Consider the following 15281-nt stretch of genomic DNA (forward strand, 5'->3'; position numbering starts at 1 on the left):
GCAGAAGCATCATGATACCTACTTGCAACTAAAAAAGGAGACAAATAAATTTGTGCCAGCTAGTGACATATCAAACCTTAGTTGCACGATCCTTCTAATTGGGTGCACTCCTGCTTTTAATCGTGTCTCACACTCACGCTCGCACTCCCACTTCCTACCTGTTTATACTTGAAACATTTTAAATAGATGCTTTCCTGCAACCACACTCGAACCTATTGCCACTTCACTCACACTTCATGCAACTATATATCAAACTTATGAGTCACACTACAAAGCTTTAGGTGAGGTTCATGACATGCGAAGAAAAGACAAAGGCAAGAGACAAAGATAGCGCATCAGGGTCTCAGACTCTCAGTTTGGATTCATACGAGGGAGATTAACAACCAAGGCTATTTTCTTATTTAGATAATTGAAGGAAAATGATTGAGAGAAGACACTACACATGATTTTTACATATTTGGAGAAAGCAAGGGTACCTAAGGAGGCTCTTTGATGGGTGATGAGGAAAAAAGGATCCATGAAGGAATACCGACATCATGAAAGACATGTATGGGTGTTGTTACAATAGTGTCACAGATTGTGGTGACAAAGACGAATTCATTATAGCAATAGATCTTCACATGGTTTTTACAAATTTGGAGAAAGCATAGGTACCTAAGAAGGTTATCTGGTGAGTAATGAAGAGAAAAGGACCACGGGAATGAAATATCGACATCATCAAACACATGCATGAGAGTGTTGTTATAACAGTGTCACAGTTGTGGTAAGATAAATGAATTCATTACAGGCCACAGCAATGGATCTTTATCAAAGGTTCGCATTAAGCCCTTACTATTTTGCACTTGTTATATACAGTGTTCGCAATATCGATACTATCGGCCGATATTATCGGTATCGCACTCCAGCGATACGAAACCCGTCAGAAGATACCAAGAAATTTTTTTATTGTATGTAAATATACAAAAAAATCGGGAAAAAAAATTAAAAAGAGAAACCTTCAACAATGTGGATTTTTGTACCTGTAGAAGAGTTTGCGCTGATCAAAAGCTACATTTAGTGGGCCATTCAAATCAAAGTGCGTTGTTCGTAGGGAATTGATTTCGGAAGTTTGTAAGGAATTGATTTCGGAAGATAATGTGAAAAAAATCCAGAAAAATCCGGAGATTTGGGAGAGAAATTAGGGTTCTAAGGGGGCCAAAACCCTCTCTGCTTCCAAATAGGGCTTCCGAGCCTTTTCTATCGGGCGGTCCAATGTGGATTTCATGCAAAAGACTTCCGCGCATGAAGTACTTGCGATGGGATGCTAGGTGGGGCCCGCTGTGATGTTTGTGAGAAATCCGCCACGTCCATATGTTTTGCAAGCTCATTTTAGTACATTCCGCCGAAAATAAGGTGGATCCAAAACTCAAGTGGGCCGCATGAGAGGAAACAGTAGGGATTCAATGACCATTGTTGAAACATTTTTATGGCCACAGAAGTTTCGTATCAGGATAAGTTTTTAATGTTTTCACTTCATCCCAATGGGAACGACCTCATAAACGGTTTGGATGGCATATAAACATCAAGGTGGATCCCAGAAAAGTTTCCATGGTAGGAAACTCTTTCCCCAATTTTCCCTCTCATATGGCCCACTTGAGTTTTGGATCCACCTCATTTTCAGTCGCATCTCCTAAAATGAGCTCGTAAAATGGATGAATGGGGTGGATTTCTCACAAACATCACAGTGGGCCCCACCTAGCATCCAAGCATAGGAACTTCCTGCGAAAGCCTTTTGCAAGAAATCCGCATCCAGCGGGAATTGAAAGCCTCGGAGACGGACGGTCTAGTCAGAGGCTCTATAGGGCCCACCATGATATATGTGTTTTATCCACACCCTCCATCCATTTTGATAGGTCATTTTAGGGTATAAGCCTAAAATGTAGTTAAATATAAGGCTCAAGTGGACCACATGACAGGAAGTCGTGGTGGCAATGATATCCATCATTGAAGCTTTCCTAGGGCCCATTGTGATGTTTATTTGCCATACAATCTGTTCATAAGGTCTGGCCGACCTAGATGTAGGGAAAACATAAATATTAGCTTTGTCCAAAACTTTTGTAGCCCCTAAAAAAATTTTAATGGTGGCCATTCAATGACCACTTTTTCGTGTGGTTCGGTCCACCTCATTTTTGGATTTGCCTCATTTTTTGGCCCATTCCCTAAAATAATATGCCAAAATGAATTGACGGTGTATATACACAATATTACATCGAGGTGGCCCCACAGTCATGGTCCCACCATATTACGTACATCCTCTTATGTGGTCCACTTGATCTCTGGATCTGCCCCATTTTTTTCTCAGGCTTTAAAATGATCCAAAAAAAACGAATGGACCGCATGGATACAATGCATGGGGCCCACACAATCTGCCCCATTTTTTGAGCCAAGACCTATCAAAAAGTAAAGATATCATCAACGTTAGGAATTGGAGAGTAGATTAGGTGAGAGCCAATACTCACCCAAGACGGTGCGGCCCTTAATGCGTGGCCCACCTTAATGGATGTATTTTGTATCCATGTCGTTCATCCATTTTTCCAAATCATTTTAGTGTATTATCCAAAAAACGAAGCACATCCAATTATCAGGTGGACCATACCAAAGGAAAGGGTTGTGATTGACTATTAATGGGCCACAAAAGTTCTGGATCAATCTGATATTTGTTTTTTTCCTTTCATCCAGGCTTATGTGAACTTGTCAACAGATTGGATGGTAAATAAATACTACGAAAACATTAAGGTAATCCCTAAGAAGGTTTTAATGGTAGGGCCTTCAATCAATACTGTTTCCTATGGCATGGTCCACTTGATAATTGGATATGCTTCATTTTTGGTATGGTGCTGTAAATTAAGGTGGCAAAACAGATGGATGGTGTGGATACACATGTCTTGATGCATTTATAAATGTTATGCAACATATTTGAATATAGTTGTTTTATTTCAATCGGATAGCCCATAACTTAGGACACTATACAAAGGAAACCTATTAAATGCAAATTTTATTTTATTTTTTTGAGATTTTATAATTCAAAAGTGTGTATTAAGGTCATTTTTAACAATCCCTGAAGTTTCATTGAAAATTTCAAACATTTTCCCAATGTTTCCCTATGTTTCCCAAAAAGTGGAATAAATTACGCGATACAAACAATATATCCCGTGCGATAACCGATACGTATCTGTATCCCAAGGGTGCAATACATTGCGAGATACCGATATTTCGAACACTGGTTATATATATGAATTAACAAGCTAGTAATAGAAAAAGGTTTAGGGGGAATGCTCAATTGGAGGTTGGGAGGAGAGTTGTATAGTTTAGAGGCGAGACTAGTTGAAAATTATGGAATATGCGATTCCTTGCAGTGAAATGTTTCATTTCCTTGGCTTCTATAATTCAAAGGATGGAGAGATCAATAAGGATGATTCCAAAGAATTAGAACTAAGGGGATCAAGCAAAGATGTTCCTCTCGAGTAATTTGTAATGGTAACATGCCAAAGGAACTTGAGGGAAATTCTTTATAAGATTGTTATTTGACATACAAGAAATGGAGCAAAGTGTTGCACAATTAGAAGGCAACAAAAGCAAAGAATGAAGCCTGCAAAGATGAAAATGCCAGATGGATGGCTGCAATGGCTAGGAAGGATAAAATCAAGAATGAGGACATTTGAAACAACCTAAGAGTACCTCAATAGAATATATATATATATATATATATATATATATATATATTTCATGGAAAGCAAGCAGAGATGATTCATCCATGTGCTAAGAAAACAGGAGAAGGCACGGGTAAGGTAGGGAACTTTAACTCGGGTTGTAGTCTTAAAAGGAGGATGTGGAAGGACTAAAAGAACTTGAATCGAGGTGGTGACAAGGGCTACAAAGACTTGTCCACCCATGAGGAAAGGACCTTACAAATGATTGGAGAAACAGGATTCATACAACCTTTTAGGCTATGATCAAGATGATGAGTGGTATCCTAAATGCCACAAGCCTAACAAGAATTACATGATGAAATTGTTTCAATCACCCATTTCAAAAGACAATCTGATCTAAACCCCAACCCTTTCCAACACATCCCTGGACTATCGGTATTGTTCTTCGGTTACCGGTCCTCTATCCTAACTTGGGGGTTTCTCTCTACCAGCACCAAACCTACTTGAGAGTTCGACCTTCCAAGAATTGGCATTAAGGAGGCCCGCAGTGGCGTGATCATTACGGTGTCTTCCAAAGAGGCTCCTAGCTTCAGATCTTCCACAATAAAGTCATCTTTCGTTGGCTCTATTTCTTATTCTTCAGCTGGGGAATTAGAAACAACCCATGGGTCTTCAAGCACCTGACTTCCAAGGCACTCAAACACCTCCATTAAAGCCAAATCATTAGCCAGAAGAATATGAAGATAGGGTGCTTCAAAAGGAACAACCCCCTCTCCCTCACGCACTCCATGACCTACTTCTAGATCACTTTGATTAAAAGTAAAAGAGGGCAATATGTCTCGAGAAGAAGCAAGTAAAGGTCCCCACGTGTGACAACTAAAAAACTGTGTCAGAAAGCTCGAGAAATCCACACGAGTCGATATAGTTGGCACGTATCGGTCTAACAAGTCACTTTGCACGTGTTAAAGAGGGGACGATCGTTTTTGATGACTCTACTGCCATATCGCCACGTGCCAAATCTAAGGCCTCACCCTCCACAATGACATTAGCACCCTTCCACGTGTGAAAAGACGTCATGATTTGCTTACTAGCATTAACACCTCTGCCTGGAGAAGTGCTCTCCTCTAGACACGCAACTGGTTCGATGGTCGAACATAATCTGAAGCTGCTACCTGTTGGGATATCTTCGTTTGAATCAGGTTTGAGGACTTGAGCTGATAACAAGAGCTAGGTTCGGGGATGAGCACGTGGGAGCAATAGCTCCTACAAGATATGGATCGTTGACTCTTTCGCAACCATTCATTCGTACTCCACCTACCTCGCCATCAGCAAGTGAACGCTGACAATTCACATCCCCATAGAACAATGCTCCATTGTCGCACTTACCATGTACACCTCTCTACTTCCAGCGATAACGTTGCCCAGACGCGTTGACCGACTCCCGACGTCTCCAAATGTACCCCCATCTTGCCTGGGATTCTCCTCTCTTCCTTCTGTATGCAAGGTGTCCCAAATCGATTACGTATCGGCCGTAACGGCCGATACGTAACGGTAATGGTCGAACCCATTACGCTAACGGGCGATCCCCCGATTTGGTACCGTAACGGCCGTTACTGACACGTAACGGTCTGATTTTTTTGCTTTTTTAAGCTCTATTTTTTTCATTTTTTTGAAACCATTTGCTTCCAAACTCTCACTCAATCCTTCTACTACTATTTTCGACCAATCTTGGCTTGGTATTTGAGATAAAAACACATTATATTACGGATATTCTTGAATCGAAGCTCCGTGGGCCATTTTTCAGAAATTCGTCAAAAATAGGTATTTATATTTTTTATTGTATATTTTGTTGTTTTAATCATAGAATATGATGTGTTAATCATAGTAGAATATGTTAATGTGCATTTTACAGATTTGTGGCGTCATTTTATATTTTTTATATTTTTTTCTATTTACGCACTAATTTTGGCCCTTTTTTTAAAATTCGAAAAATCATTTTTTAATGAATGGTTTGTTGTTTTAATCATAGAATATGATGTATTAATTATAGTAAAACATATTAATGTGCATTTTACAGATTTGTGGTGTCATTTTATATTTTTTTATATTTTTTTTTATTTACGCACTAATTTCAACCCTTTTTTTTAATTCGAAAAATCATTTTTTAATGAATGGTTTGTTATTTTAATCTTAGAATATGATGTGTTAATTATAGTAGAACATGTTAATGTGCATTTTACAGATTTGTGGTGTCATTTTATATTTTTTCTATTTACGCACTAATTTAAGCCCTTTTTTTAAAATTCAAAAAATCATTTTTTAATGAATGTATTGCTGTTTTAATCATAGAATATGATGTGTTAATTATAGTAGAACATGTTAATGTGCATTTTACAGATTTGTGGTGTCATTTTATTTTTTTTTCTATCGCACTAATTTCGGTCTTTTTTTTTTAATTTGAAAAATCATTTTTTAATGAATGGTTTGTTGTTTTAATCATAGAATATGATGTATTAATTATAGTAGAACATGTTAATGTGCATTTTACAGATTTGTGGTGTCATTTTATATTTTTTTATATTTTTTTCTATTTACACACTAATTTCAACCCTTTTTTTTAGATTCGAAAAATCATTTTTTAATGAATGGTTTGCTGTTTTAATTATAGAATATGATGTGTTAATCATAGTAGAACATGTTAATGTGCATTTTACAGATTTGTGTTGTCATTTTATATTTTTTTCTATTTACGCACTAATTTCGGCCCTTTTTTTTTAAATTCGAAAAATCATTTTTTAATGAATGGTTTGCTGTTTTAATCATAGAATATGATGTGTTAATCATAGTAGAACATCTTAATGTGCATTTTACAGATTTGTGGTGTCATTTTATAATTTTTTTCTATTTTCGAATTAGTGACTTTATGTTTTTCTTTATTTATATTGGACAGGTTTTGGAGCTTCTTAGGGTTTAGTTAGAACATAAAATCATCTTTATTGACATAGGTCATACACTCATACTCATATCTAATCTATATCTAATTATCTAGTATCTACCTAAACCTAAAGAAATGTCTGGGTCTGGCCAACAAGTGAGGATATTGGATGGCAACATTGTGAGAGGGTTGGTGGTACTAGGCACCAAATGAAGTGCAAGTATTGTGATAGACTAGTGACTGGTGGAATTACCCATCTCAAACAACATTTGGCACATCGAAAGGGTCCAGTTGCGGCATGTACTAGAGCACCGAAAGAGATAATGCTTTTGATGCAAGCTAGTCTGGATGAGTCGAATGGTAAACGTGCTGCTGTACAAAAGAAGAAAGATGTTGTTTTGGATGCAGCTCGACAGGAGGTGTTTGGTCCTGAATATATGGGTGTTTGTAATGAAGATATTATTGATTCTGACGAAGATTCAGATCGGGAATTAACTATAGCTAGGAGAGAGAGCTTGTGTCTAGCTTGTGAAGAGAAAGAACGTCGCCGCATATTTGGCACGCGTGGGTTAGTGCGTGATCCGGGGGGAGGGGTTACAATGTGTGTTTGGGAGCCGACGACAGATATCTCCACGTGATGCCCATATACATTTGGATAAAGAAGTAAATGAGCCTAGGATACCCTCTATTGATCCAATCCAGTTTAGGAAAGAATCAACTAAACAAAAGAAGATAAAACAAATGTGGAGTAGAACTTCCGTTGAGAAATTAGGTAGAGCAGTAACAAAGTTATTTATACATGCCAACATACCTCCTAACACGGCCAATTCTCCATATTGGCAGGTGGTAATTGATGCAGCAGCAGAAGCAGGTGAAGGAATAAAAGCTCCCACGGCTAAGGAGATTAGGGAAAAATGGACAGATGCAGAGTATGCGAATGTGAAAGCATACGTGGCTACCTTTAAACCTGTATGGCAAGCCAAAGGATGCACGATCATGTGTGATGGTTGGACTGGCCCAACCAGACGCAGCATGATCAACTTCATGGTGTACTGCCACTTAAGAACTATATACCACAAGTCAATTGATGCCTCAAAGGTAACAAAAAATTCTACTTATATTACTGGACTAACGGATAAAGTTGTGGACGAGATTGGAGAGGAGAATGCAGTACAGATTGTGACAGATAATGAAGCATCATATAAGCTTGCAGGACATGTTGATGAGTACGAGAAAACATCTTTTTTAGTCACCATGTGCCGCCCATTGTATTGATCTTATATTGGAAGATATTGGGAAGAAAAAGAATGTTAAGGAAATGGTCGAAAGGGCAAGAGAAGTGACGACATTTATTTACAACCATAATCAAGTAGTCGCAATAATGAGAAAGTTCACGAAAGGACGAGTTGTTGAGGCCTGCGGCGACTAGATTTGCAACAAACTTTATAACATTAGAGAGTTTATTCCAGCATAGGGGAGAGTTGAGTAAGATGTTCGCTTCCCAAGAATGGCTCCATACAAAACATGGGCAGAAGACATCAGGGACACCAGTTGAAGTTGCGAACACCATACGGGACAACAAATATTGGAAGAGGGTCAAGTCGATCCTAAAGGTGATGGAGCCACTAATGACGGTACTTCGTCTTGTTGAAACCAATGAAGCACCTACCATGGGCTTCCTATACGATGTCATGGATAAGGCAAAGTTGGCAATTCAACGTGATTGTAAAAGTTGGGAGTCTTATTGGGGGATGATCAACACGAGATGGACAAGACAACTCCATCACGATCTTCATGCAGCAAGTTATTACCTAAATCCTAGGTATAGATATGCCCAATCATTTGTTGCGGATGATGAAGTTCGTGTCGGGCTAAAAAATGTGATAAAGAGATTAGAGCCTGACTTAGATCTGCAAATAAAGGCGTTGAATGAATTAAATACATTTGGAAATCGCCTTAGTAGCTTTGGAGATGCTCTTGCACAGCATGCAGTATCTAGGTTGCAACCGGCTGAATGGTGGATTAATTTCAAAGAGAGTACGAAGGCTCTTCAAAAAATTGTAGTAAAAGTTTTGAGCCAGACAACATCTTCCTCTAGCTGCGAAAGGAATTGGAGTAGTTTTGTGCTTATTCATTCAAAGAATAGGAATAGATTGCAGACTAGAACATTAGATAAACTTGTCTTTATGCACTACAATATAAAACTAAGAATGCGACGACATCATAGGAGCATTACAGCTGCCGATGATGAAGACTACTATCTAATAAACTTGGACAATATTTATGATGAGGATGATCCACTTCTACCTTGGTTAGAAACAGGGGAAAAGCAAATTGAAGAGGATAGTGAAGAATTGGAAATTGATGACCCAGAAACACGCAAAGCGCAACAAGAGAGTCGTGCAGATGTGTTGGACCCAGTAAGAGGGGCAGCGTTTATGCCAAGTACGGGTACGGCTCAAGATCAACAAAAGAGTACAAGCGGTGGTAGCATGACCGTGTCGGATGATGGTGACGATGACCCCCCTACCCCTGGTGCTAGCACTTCTGGTGTTGCTCAGCGCCCTATACAGCCGTCTACAGATCGCAATGCCGATGAACATCGACAAGGAAGTACACGAGGTCGGACTTATGAGTGTACTAAGTCACAATACAGCCAGCAGGAGGAGGGTACATCTAGTGGTGCATCGGGTCCAGGAGGTCTGGAACATCAGCAGGCTCATGATACTGGTTATTATGATGGATATTCTTTTGGTCAATTGGATTATGATTATGGCGGTTATACTGAACCTATTCCATCACATTCATGTTGGAGTAGTCCTCCCAATCAATATCCATATGATTATAGATATCCAAATCCAAATCCAAGTTACTCATCACAGCAGACGTACTCTCAATCTCAAGATTCTCAACAGCCTGAGTACAGGCACCAGTATGGCTATTCGACGAACACTGGTGGATATCCTAACTCAGGGTCAGAGTCGTTGCCTAGTCAGGATCAGTCATCCTCTGATTTCGTTGATCTAGTATTTCCTTCTGGCACTGGATATTATGGATATGCAGATGCAGCACCTACACCTATTGGACAGCCTCAGCCTAATGATGACGATGACGATGATGTGGAGGTCGAGCAACCACAAAAAACAGATTTTCATTTTGGTGGGACTTGTGATTGTGAGTATATATTTGTATTAAGGTAAGTATTTGCAGCAGACGGCTCATAGCAGTATTATTGCAAGAAGCCAAGCACACACTTGACACTGCCGAACTTGTATTTAAAATAGCTCCCCTGACAACCAATCAAGTAATCCTTAATCAAGTTGCAGGGGAGTATATCAGACACTACTAATTTTTTTTTTTTAATATTCTTGACTTGAGGATGACAGGTCATAGACAGGAACGTCCACAGATATGTTCGAGAAATTCCTCAAAAATAATTCCAAACACCTAATGTAAGATATTTTCATATTACATTCATTCTAATATATCTATCATTGATAGTAGATAGTTAGAAAATTAAATATATGAATTTTGTAGTCAAATTCAAGTTATCTGGTTCATAAATTCATCAGACAGTCCGATACAACTTCTCACCAAAGAGTGGACCGTTACACCACCATAAACATGTTCCAATTTATAAATGAATGCATATTTGGAATGCTTAGAATATTCCGGATTTAATCCATATTTTTTTGGCAAAAAAAAAAAAATTTGCACCGTTACGCCCCCATATCGCCGTTACACCCCTGTATCCGTATCAATTTCGGAGGGCACCGTTACGCCAACCGATACCAATATGGGATACCTTATCTATATGTTAACCTCAACCACATCATCCCCTATAGCAATTTTGACCACCAGAGGACATGTTGCAGACTTCTTCATAACGTAGATGCGAGCTACACCCATTTCATCACCCTTATCCGTTGCCTCATCTATGAGGACAACTTCACCTATACATGAACCAATTGCAATGAAGACGTCTCTAAACCAAAGTTCCAGAGGGGTAACCCATATTAAAAACCAGGATTCCCCCCTCCCGAAAAAAGAGTGGTTAGACCATCTACTCAAACTCTCCACTGAGTCGACTCTCCATAGAGCTCCCCACAACGAGAACTTGGTCAATGTTCACCCCTGAATGAACAAATATCCAAACCTCCTTCTCCGCTATCATTTTGATAGAATATTATGTCTCCACCAAATTGCAAGACTCGGCCAGCCACTTTCTGACCTGAGGGATAGAGGCCCCTTCTTTTGTGACAACCATGATGGACCACTGAAGAGTGCTCCATGCCCTTTCTACTATCTTCATCCTTACCTGAATCAACTACTCTTCCCCATCCCCTTCTGTCCAGATCCAACTCTCCTCCCCTGCTCGAGCTTCCCTTATATTTTTTGTCCCCTCTCCCTTGCTCCCATTATCTCTCTCCTTCATTAGGCCCCACCACAACGTCTCTAAAAGACACACACCCAACCCCTATCCTCATATGCCCAGAGGAACAAGCTTCTCCCTCCTCCAGCAACAACATTTCCCATGTACTTTGCTTCTCATCGATCTTCGTTGTCCTCTTCCCTTCTTTGTTCTTAACATCGGGTCCAAAACGAGCCCATTGCACCCTCATCTTCTTTCCCCCAAAGCTCTCGCCATTAAGCAAATAGACCACTCTATCTACCTCTTCAAAATCGCTCATCCACACGAAAGTGACCCCTCTATAATCTCCCGTATAGCAGTCGCGAGGAATAACAACCTCCATGACCCCACTCATTCGAAAATCCTAACGAAGTTAACAGGGAGCCAAACCTTCAGGGAAACCATTGACGAACAAGGTAGGATATTCGGTTAGCGTCTTCTGCCTCGCGTTGAGCTTTCCCCCGCCCAACTTCTTTCTCCTTACCTTTGTCCATCCTCCCCTTTTCATCTATGGCATGTCTGTACACTCCCCCCGAGCTCTCTCTAGCTCCGCTCTCGTCTGTAAGACCTTCCCCACCTGGTCTTCGACAACAGGAGAGAACTTCCAGTGTCGCAGCTTCTTTTCTATGCCATTTTAATCTGTTTCCGCAGCTTCTTCTCTTCGCCATTCCAATCGTAGTCTTCCACAACAAGAAAGAACTTTCGGTGCCACAGCTTCTTTTGTTGGTATAACTTATTGAGATACTAAATTTTTGCCCCAACCCAAGATGGATTAAGATTAAGGACATGGTAAGTTACGTTAGGCTCGGGTTGGGGAGCACAAGTTGGGTCTAGGTTGGGTGGGGGGGCCATGGGCATTGGGTTGAGCTTGAGTTGACTGCCAATTTGCATCCCTACTTGTGGCAGATGTCAAAAAATCATTTTAATTGGATATATGATAGATATACAAGGTACATAAAGTGTAGGAGAGATATACACGGGCATAATGGAGATGGTGGTCTTGTTTGGTTGGTGTTGGTGGGGAGAGAGCAAAAATGATCACCTACAAGTACAACCAATTACAGGCTAACTTAAACTATGACCCGTTTTTACAAGCATTTTTCCTTTATATTGAACCCATATTTCCAAGGGCAAAGATGGAAATAAATCTTAAAAGGGATGAGGAAAAAAATGGTTTTACCATTTGACCAGTTAATCAATTCTTCGGGTGAAATTCAAAAGAAGAGGAAGAAGAAGAAGAAGAATTAGTACTTTATTGCAAATAGTTGCACCTTCTGGGAGAATAGTAAAACATGAGATGACTTTCTTTATCTTCTCTTTCACGGTCTTTTTTTTATATATAATTTCTTTTCTAGGGAAGAAGGATGCATATTTTGAGAAATGCCAATGAGTTTGAAAGCACAATGGTCAACATGGGAGGTGTTTATGAGATCTGGACTTTTCCCATGTGGGATCACAACAGACTTTTGCCTACCCAAAAATCAGGTGAACCAGCTCATCAAGCAGCCCATCTAATGAGTAGACTAGTAAAACATTTGGGCTAGGACATGTCCATCGATGACCCCTCCTGATGAATGGCCTATATCTTGATGATGTCTCGAAGTTCATAGGCGCTCAATTCAAAGTTCACAAATCACGATGAATATGCAAGTGCAGTCAATGAGAAGAATAGCTTATTCTTATGACAAGGCAATTGATTAAGGGTCTAATTGATGGATGGCTCATCTCACGCACAAGCACCATGATAAACATGTCCATCTAGAAGTGGTCCCACCAGTAGCAACTCTATTGTGGAATGGATATGTGTGTGCAAAGAAGAAGATGCACCGACATGGCACATGTATAAGATGTGTCGTCCACCTTACGTATCCCACCACTAAGATGCATGCACCATGCAACACACATGTACAAGCACCAATTAACCATTTAGATGCATGTGCCATTGCAACAAGTGTACAATAAAGGTTTAGGTCCCTTAAGAATAAATCAGGCTGGTATGTCGATTGGTGAGCCACAATTAATGAGACAATGTAGACTTGAATGACTAGCGACTTGGATCTCATTGGCGTTTACCCATCGGCACAAGCTTCGTTCAAGGAGCGTCCCCACCCAAGTTCACATAGCAGAGGATTTTAGGTTGGGGTCCTCCGCATGCCCTTTTTTTTTTGTGCATGCACGCGCAAATTCTTTTGTGGGTTCCAAGTGAGCCTACCAACAACCTGGTGTGTAGATATATCATATAAAGGCAAGCCTAATGTGTTCTTTTCTGGGTACCAAGTGTCCTTCTACGCAATCTGCAAACTCTTTAGTTCTTTTTATTACTGTCATGATTTCCTCTGGTTCTTTTCTTCGATTATGAAATGATCTTTTGATCAATTGGATGTAACATTTCATGGAGCTTAAAATTTGACGTCTACGACTGGATCGAGGGCCAATCACATCTTCAATTGTTCCATGTGTTGCATGTTGACAATCTCTGTTGCAGATTATGAGATGAAAGTGCTTATTAGTTTATTAAAAAGAGTTGTGTTTGTCACTAGCAAGGTTTTCAATAACGGTATCAATGGGTGCATGGGCTAGACCCCAAAAGGATACAATGCGGGGCATACCAGACATGTATCGCACCTCCTCTTTTTTTAATTGAAAAAAAAAAAAAAAAATCTTGGAAAAATATTGAAGAAAAAATGTAAAACCCCAGAATCTTACTTTTTTCCGTTTTAAACATGTATTCAATGGCGTATCATACCATTCTTTGATATGAATGTTGTCAGTTACCTTTGACCCACTGAAAATCAACCAACTCCCAAATGAACATAAATCAAGCATTATTGGGAGAATTAGAGCACATCATATATGAATACAACAAAAAGAAGATGAAAAGGCAAAAAAAAAAAAAGTGATGGTTTAGTCACATACCCGATATTTCCCAAAATAGTCCATTCCACTTTGGTAGCCAAATCCCACTCAAACGTTGCTTTTTTATCCTCAAAATGGGCCTAGACCTAGTCTAAATTAGTTCTAAGCTTCCAAGATGATTGAAAAGAAGAAAAAAGTGAAAAAGCAAGAAAATTTGAAAATCAAATTTTCAAAATGGAGCTTTGGTGTCCATATCAGCTCTTACCGGATGTGATGAGCCCAGTATCGATGCTAAGAAAGGGCGTATGATGGGGGGCATCAGAGGACCTACTCGGGTGTACTAGAGATGGAGGTGACCACCCACATCAATGTAGCTTTCTTTATGGATGGGAGACAAGTTCCAGATGGGGCTCACCAGGCCATTTTGAAGACCTCACGTTCATTGGGCGTGCATCAAGAAGACCCCACTTTGGGATGATACATGTGGGCTGCTTAAGATACCATTTTAGTCATAGGATTTTTATTTTGTGTCGATCTAACCGTTGGATCTTGTCGATCAGGTCATCGGGCCACCAGATCTTCTAGATCTGGGTCGCTTGGACACAGATCTTGCTTCCTTTACGTTTTTTGTTATTTTTAGCATAAATTTGATGGGTGAAATTTATAAGTGTTTTAGTTTTCTTATTTTGGATGATAGGCCATCTCACTTAAGTGAGTGGCATAGTTGTAATTATTCCGAATTTTTAATTATAAAAGCACGGGGGGTGGACAAACCCTAGTAGAGTTATTGAGAAGAAGGAATTAAAAAAAAAAAAAAAAAGAGCTCTCTTGTGAGAATAAATTTTCCTCCTTATGTTTTAAGGTTTGTAAGAACCCCCCCTCCTTCCAATTGAATTGTAGAAGAGTAGAAGCTTGTTTGGTGGTGGATTCCCCAAGGTGCATCCTTCAACTTTCTCTTCTTCAAAAGGTATTCTTCTTCTTCTCATCTTCCTCCTTCCCCTTCCATTACAACAATCTAAACCCACCGAAACCCTACGCAATCCTCCCTTTCTTCCCCTTTACCTAGCCACGTGTGGACTCACACATGCACACGCACGCATGTGCGTCCGTGTGGGCAGCCACACGTGGGCCCTCGTTTGGGGTTTTCCCTCCTTGCTTTCCCTCCAAAACTCCCTAAACCCTAGATCCTTTGAATCCCTAGAAACCACATTCCTAAATCTCCATCCATGAATACAAAACCCTAATGAAAATCTGAAATTTTTTATGAGACTTTCACCAAACTAGAATTGTGCTTGCATCATCATCTATCCACGTGGTTGTTGCACTACCCATGCTAGATTGGAAGTCCCTACTTCCAAGTGTATCACTCTTGAATCATTTTATATTTTTG

The 15281-nt window shown here is 39.8% G+C and overlaps 1 protein-coding gene across 3 annotated transcripts in view; it reads right to left on the bottom strand.

The window, feature by feature from the left end:
* The window catches only part of LOC131223832 (nardilysin-like), a 108943-nt gene that overhangs the window by 74676 nt on the left and 18986 nt on the right, over positions 1-15281 (bottom strand). The gene's annotated exons all lie outside the window — the stretch shown is intronic.

Source organism: Magnolia sinica, chromosome 13, assembly GCF_029962835.1.
Source record: "Magnolia sinica isolate HGM2019 chromosome 13, MsV1, whole genome shotgun sequence".
Taxonomy (NCBI): Eukaryota; Viridiplantae; Streptophyta; class Magnoliopsida; order Magnoliales; family Magnoliaceae; genus Magnolia; species Magnolia sinica.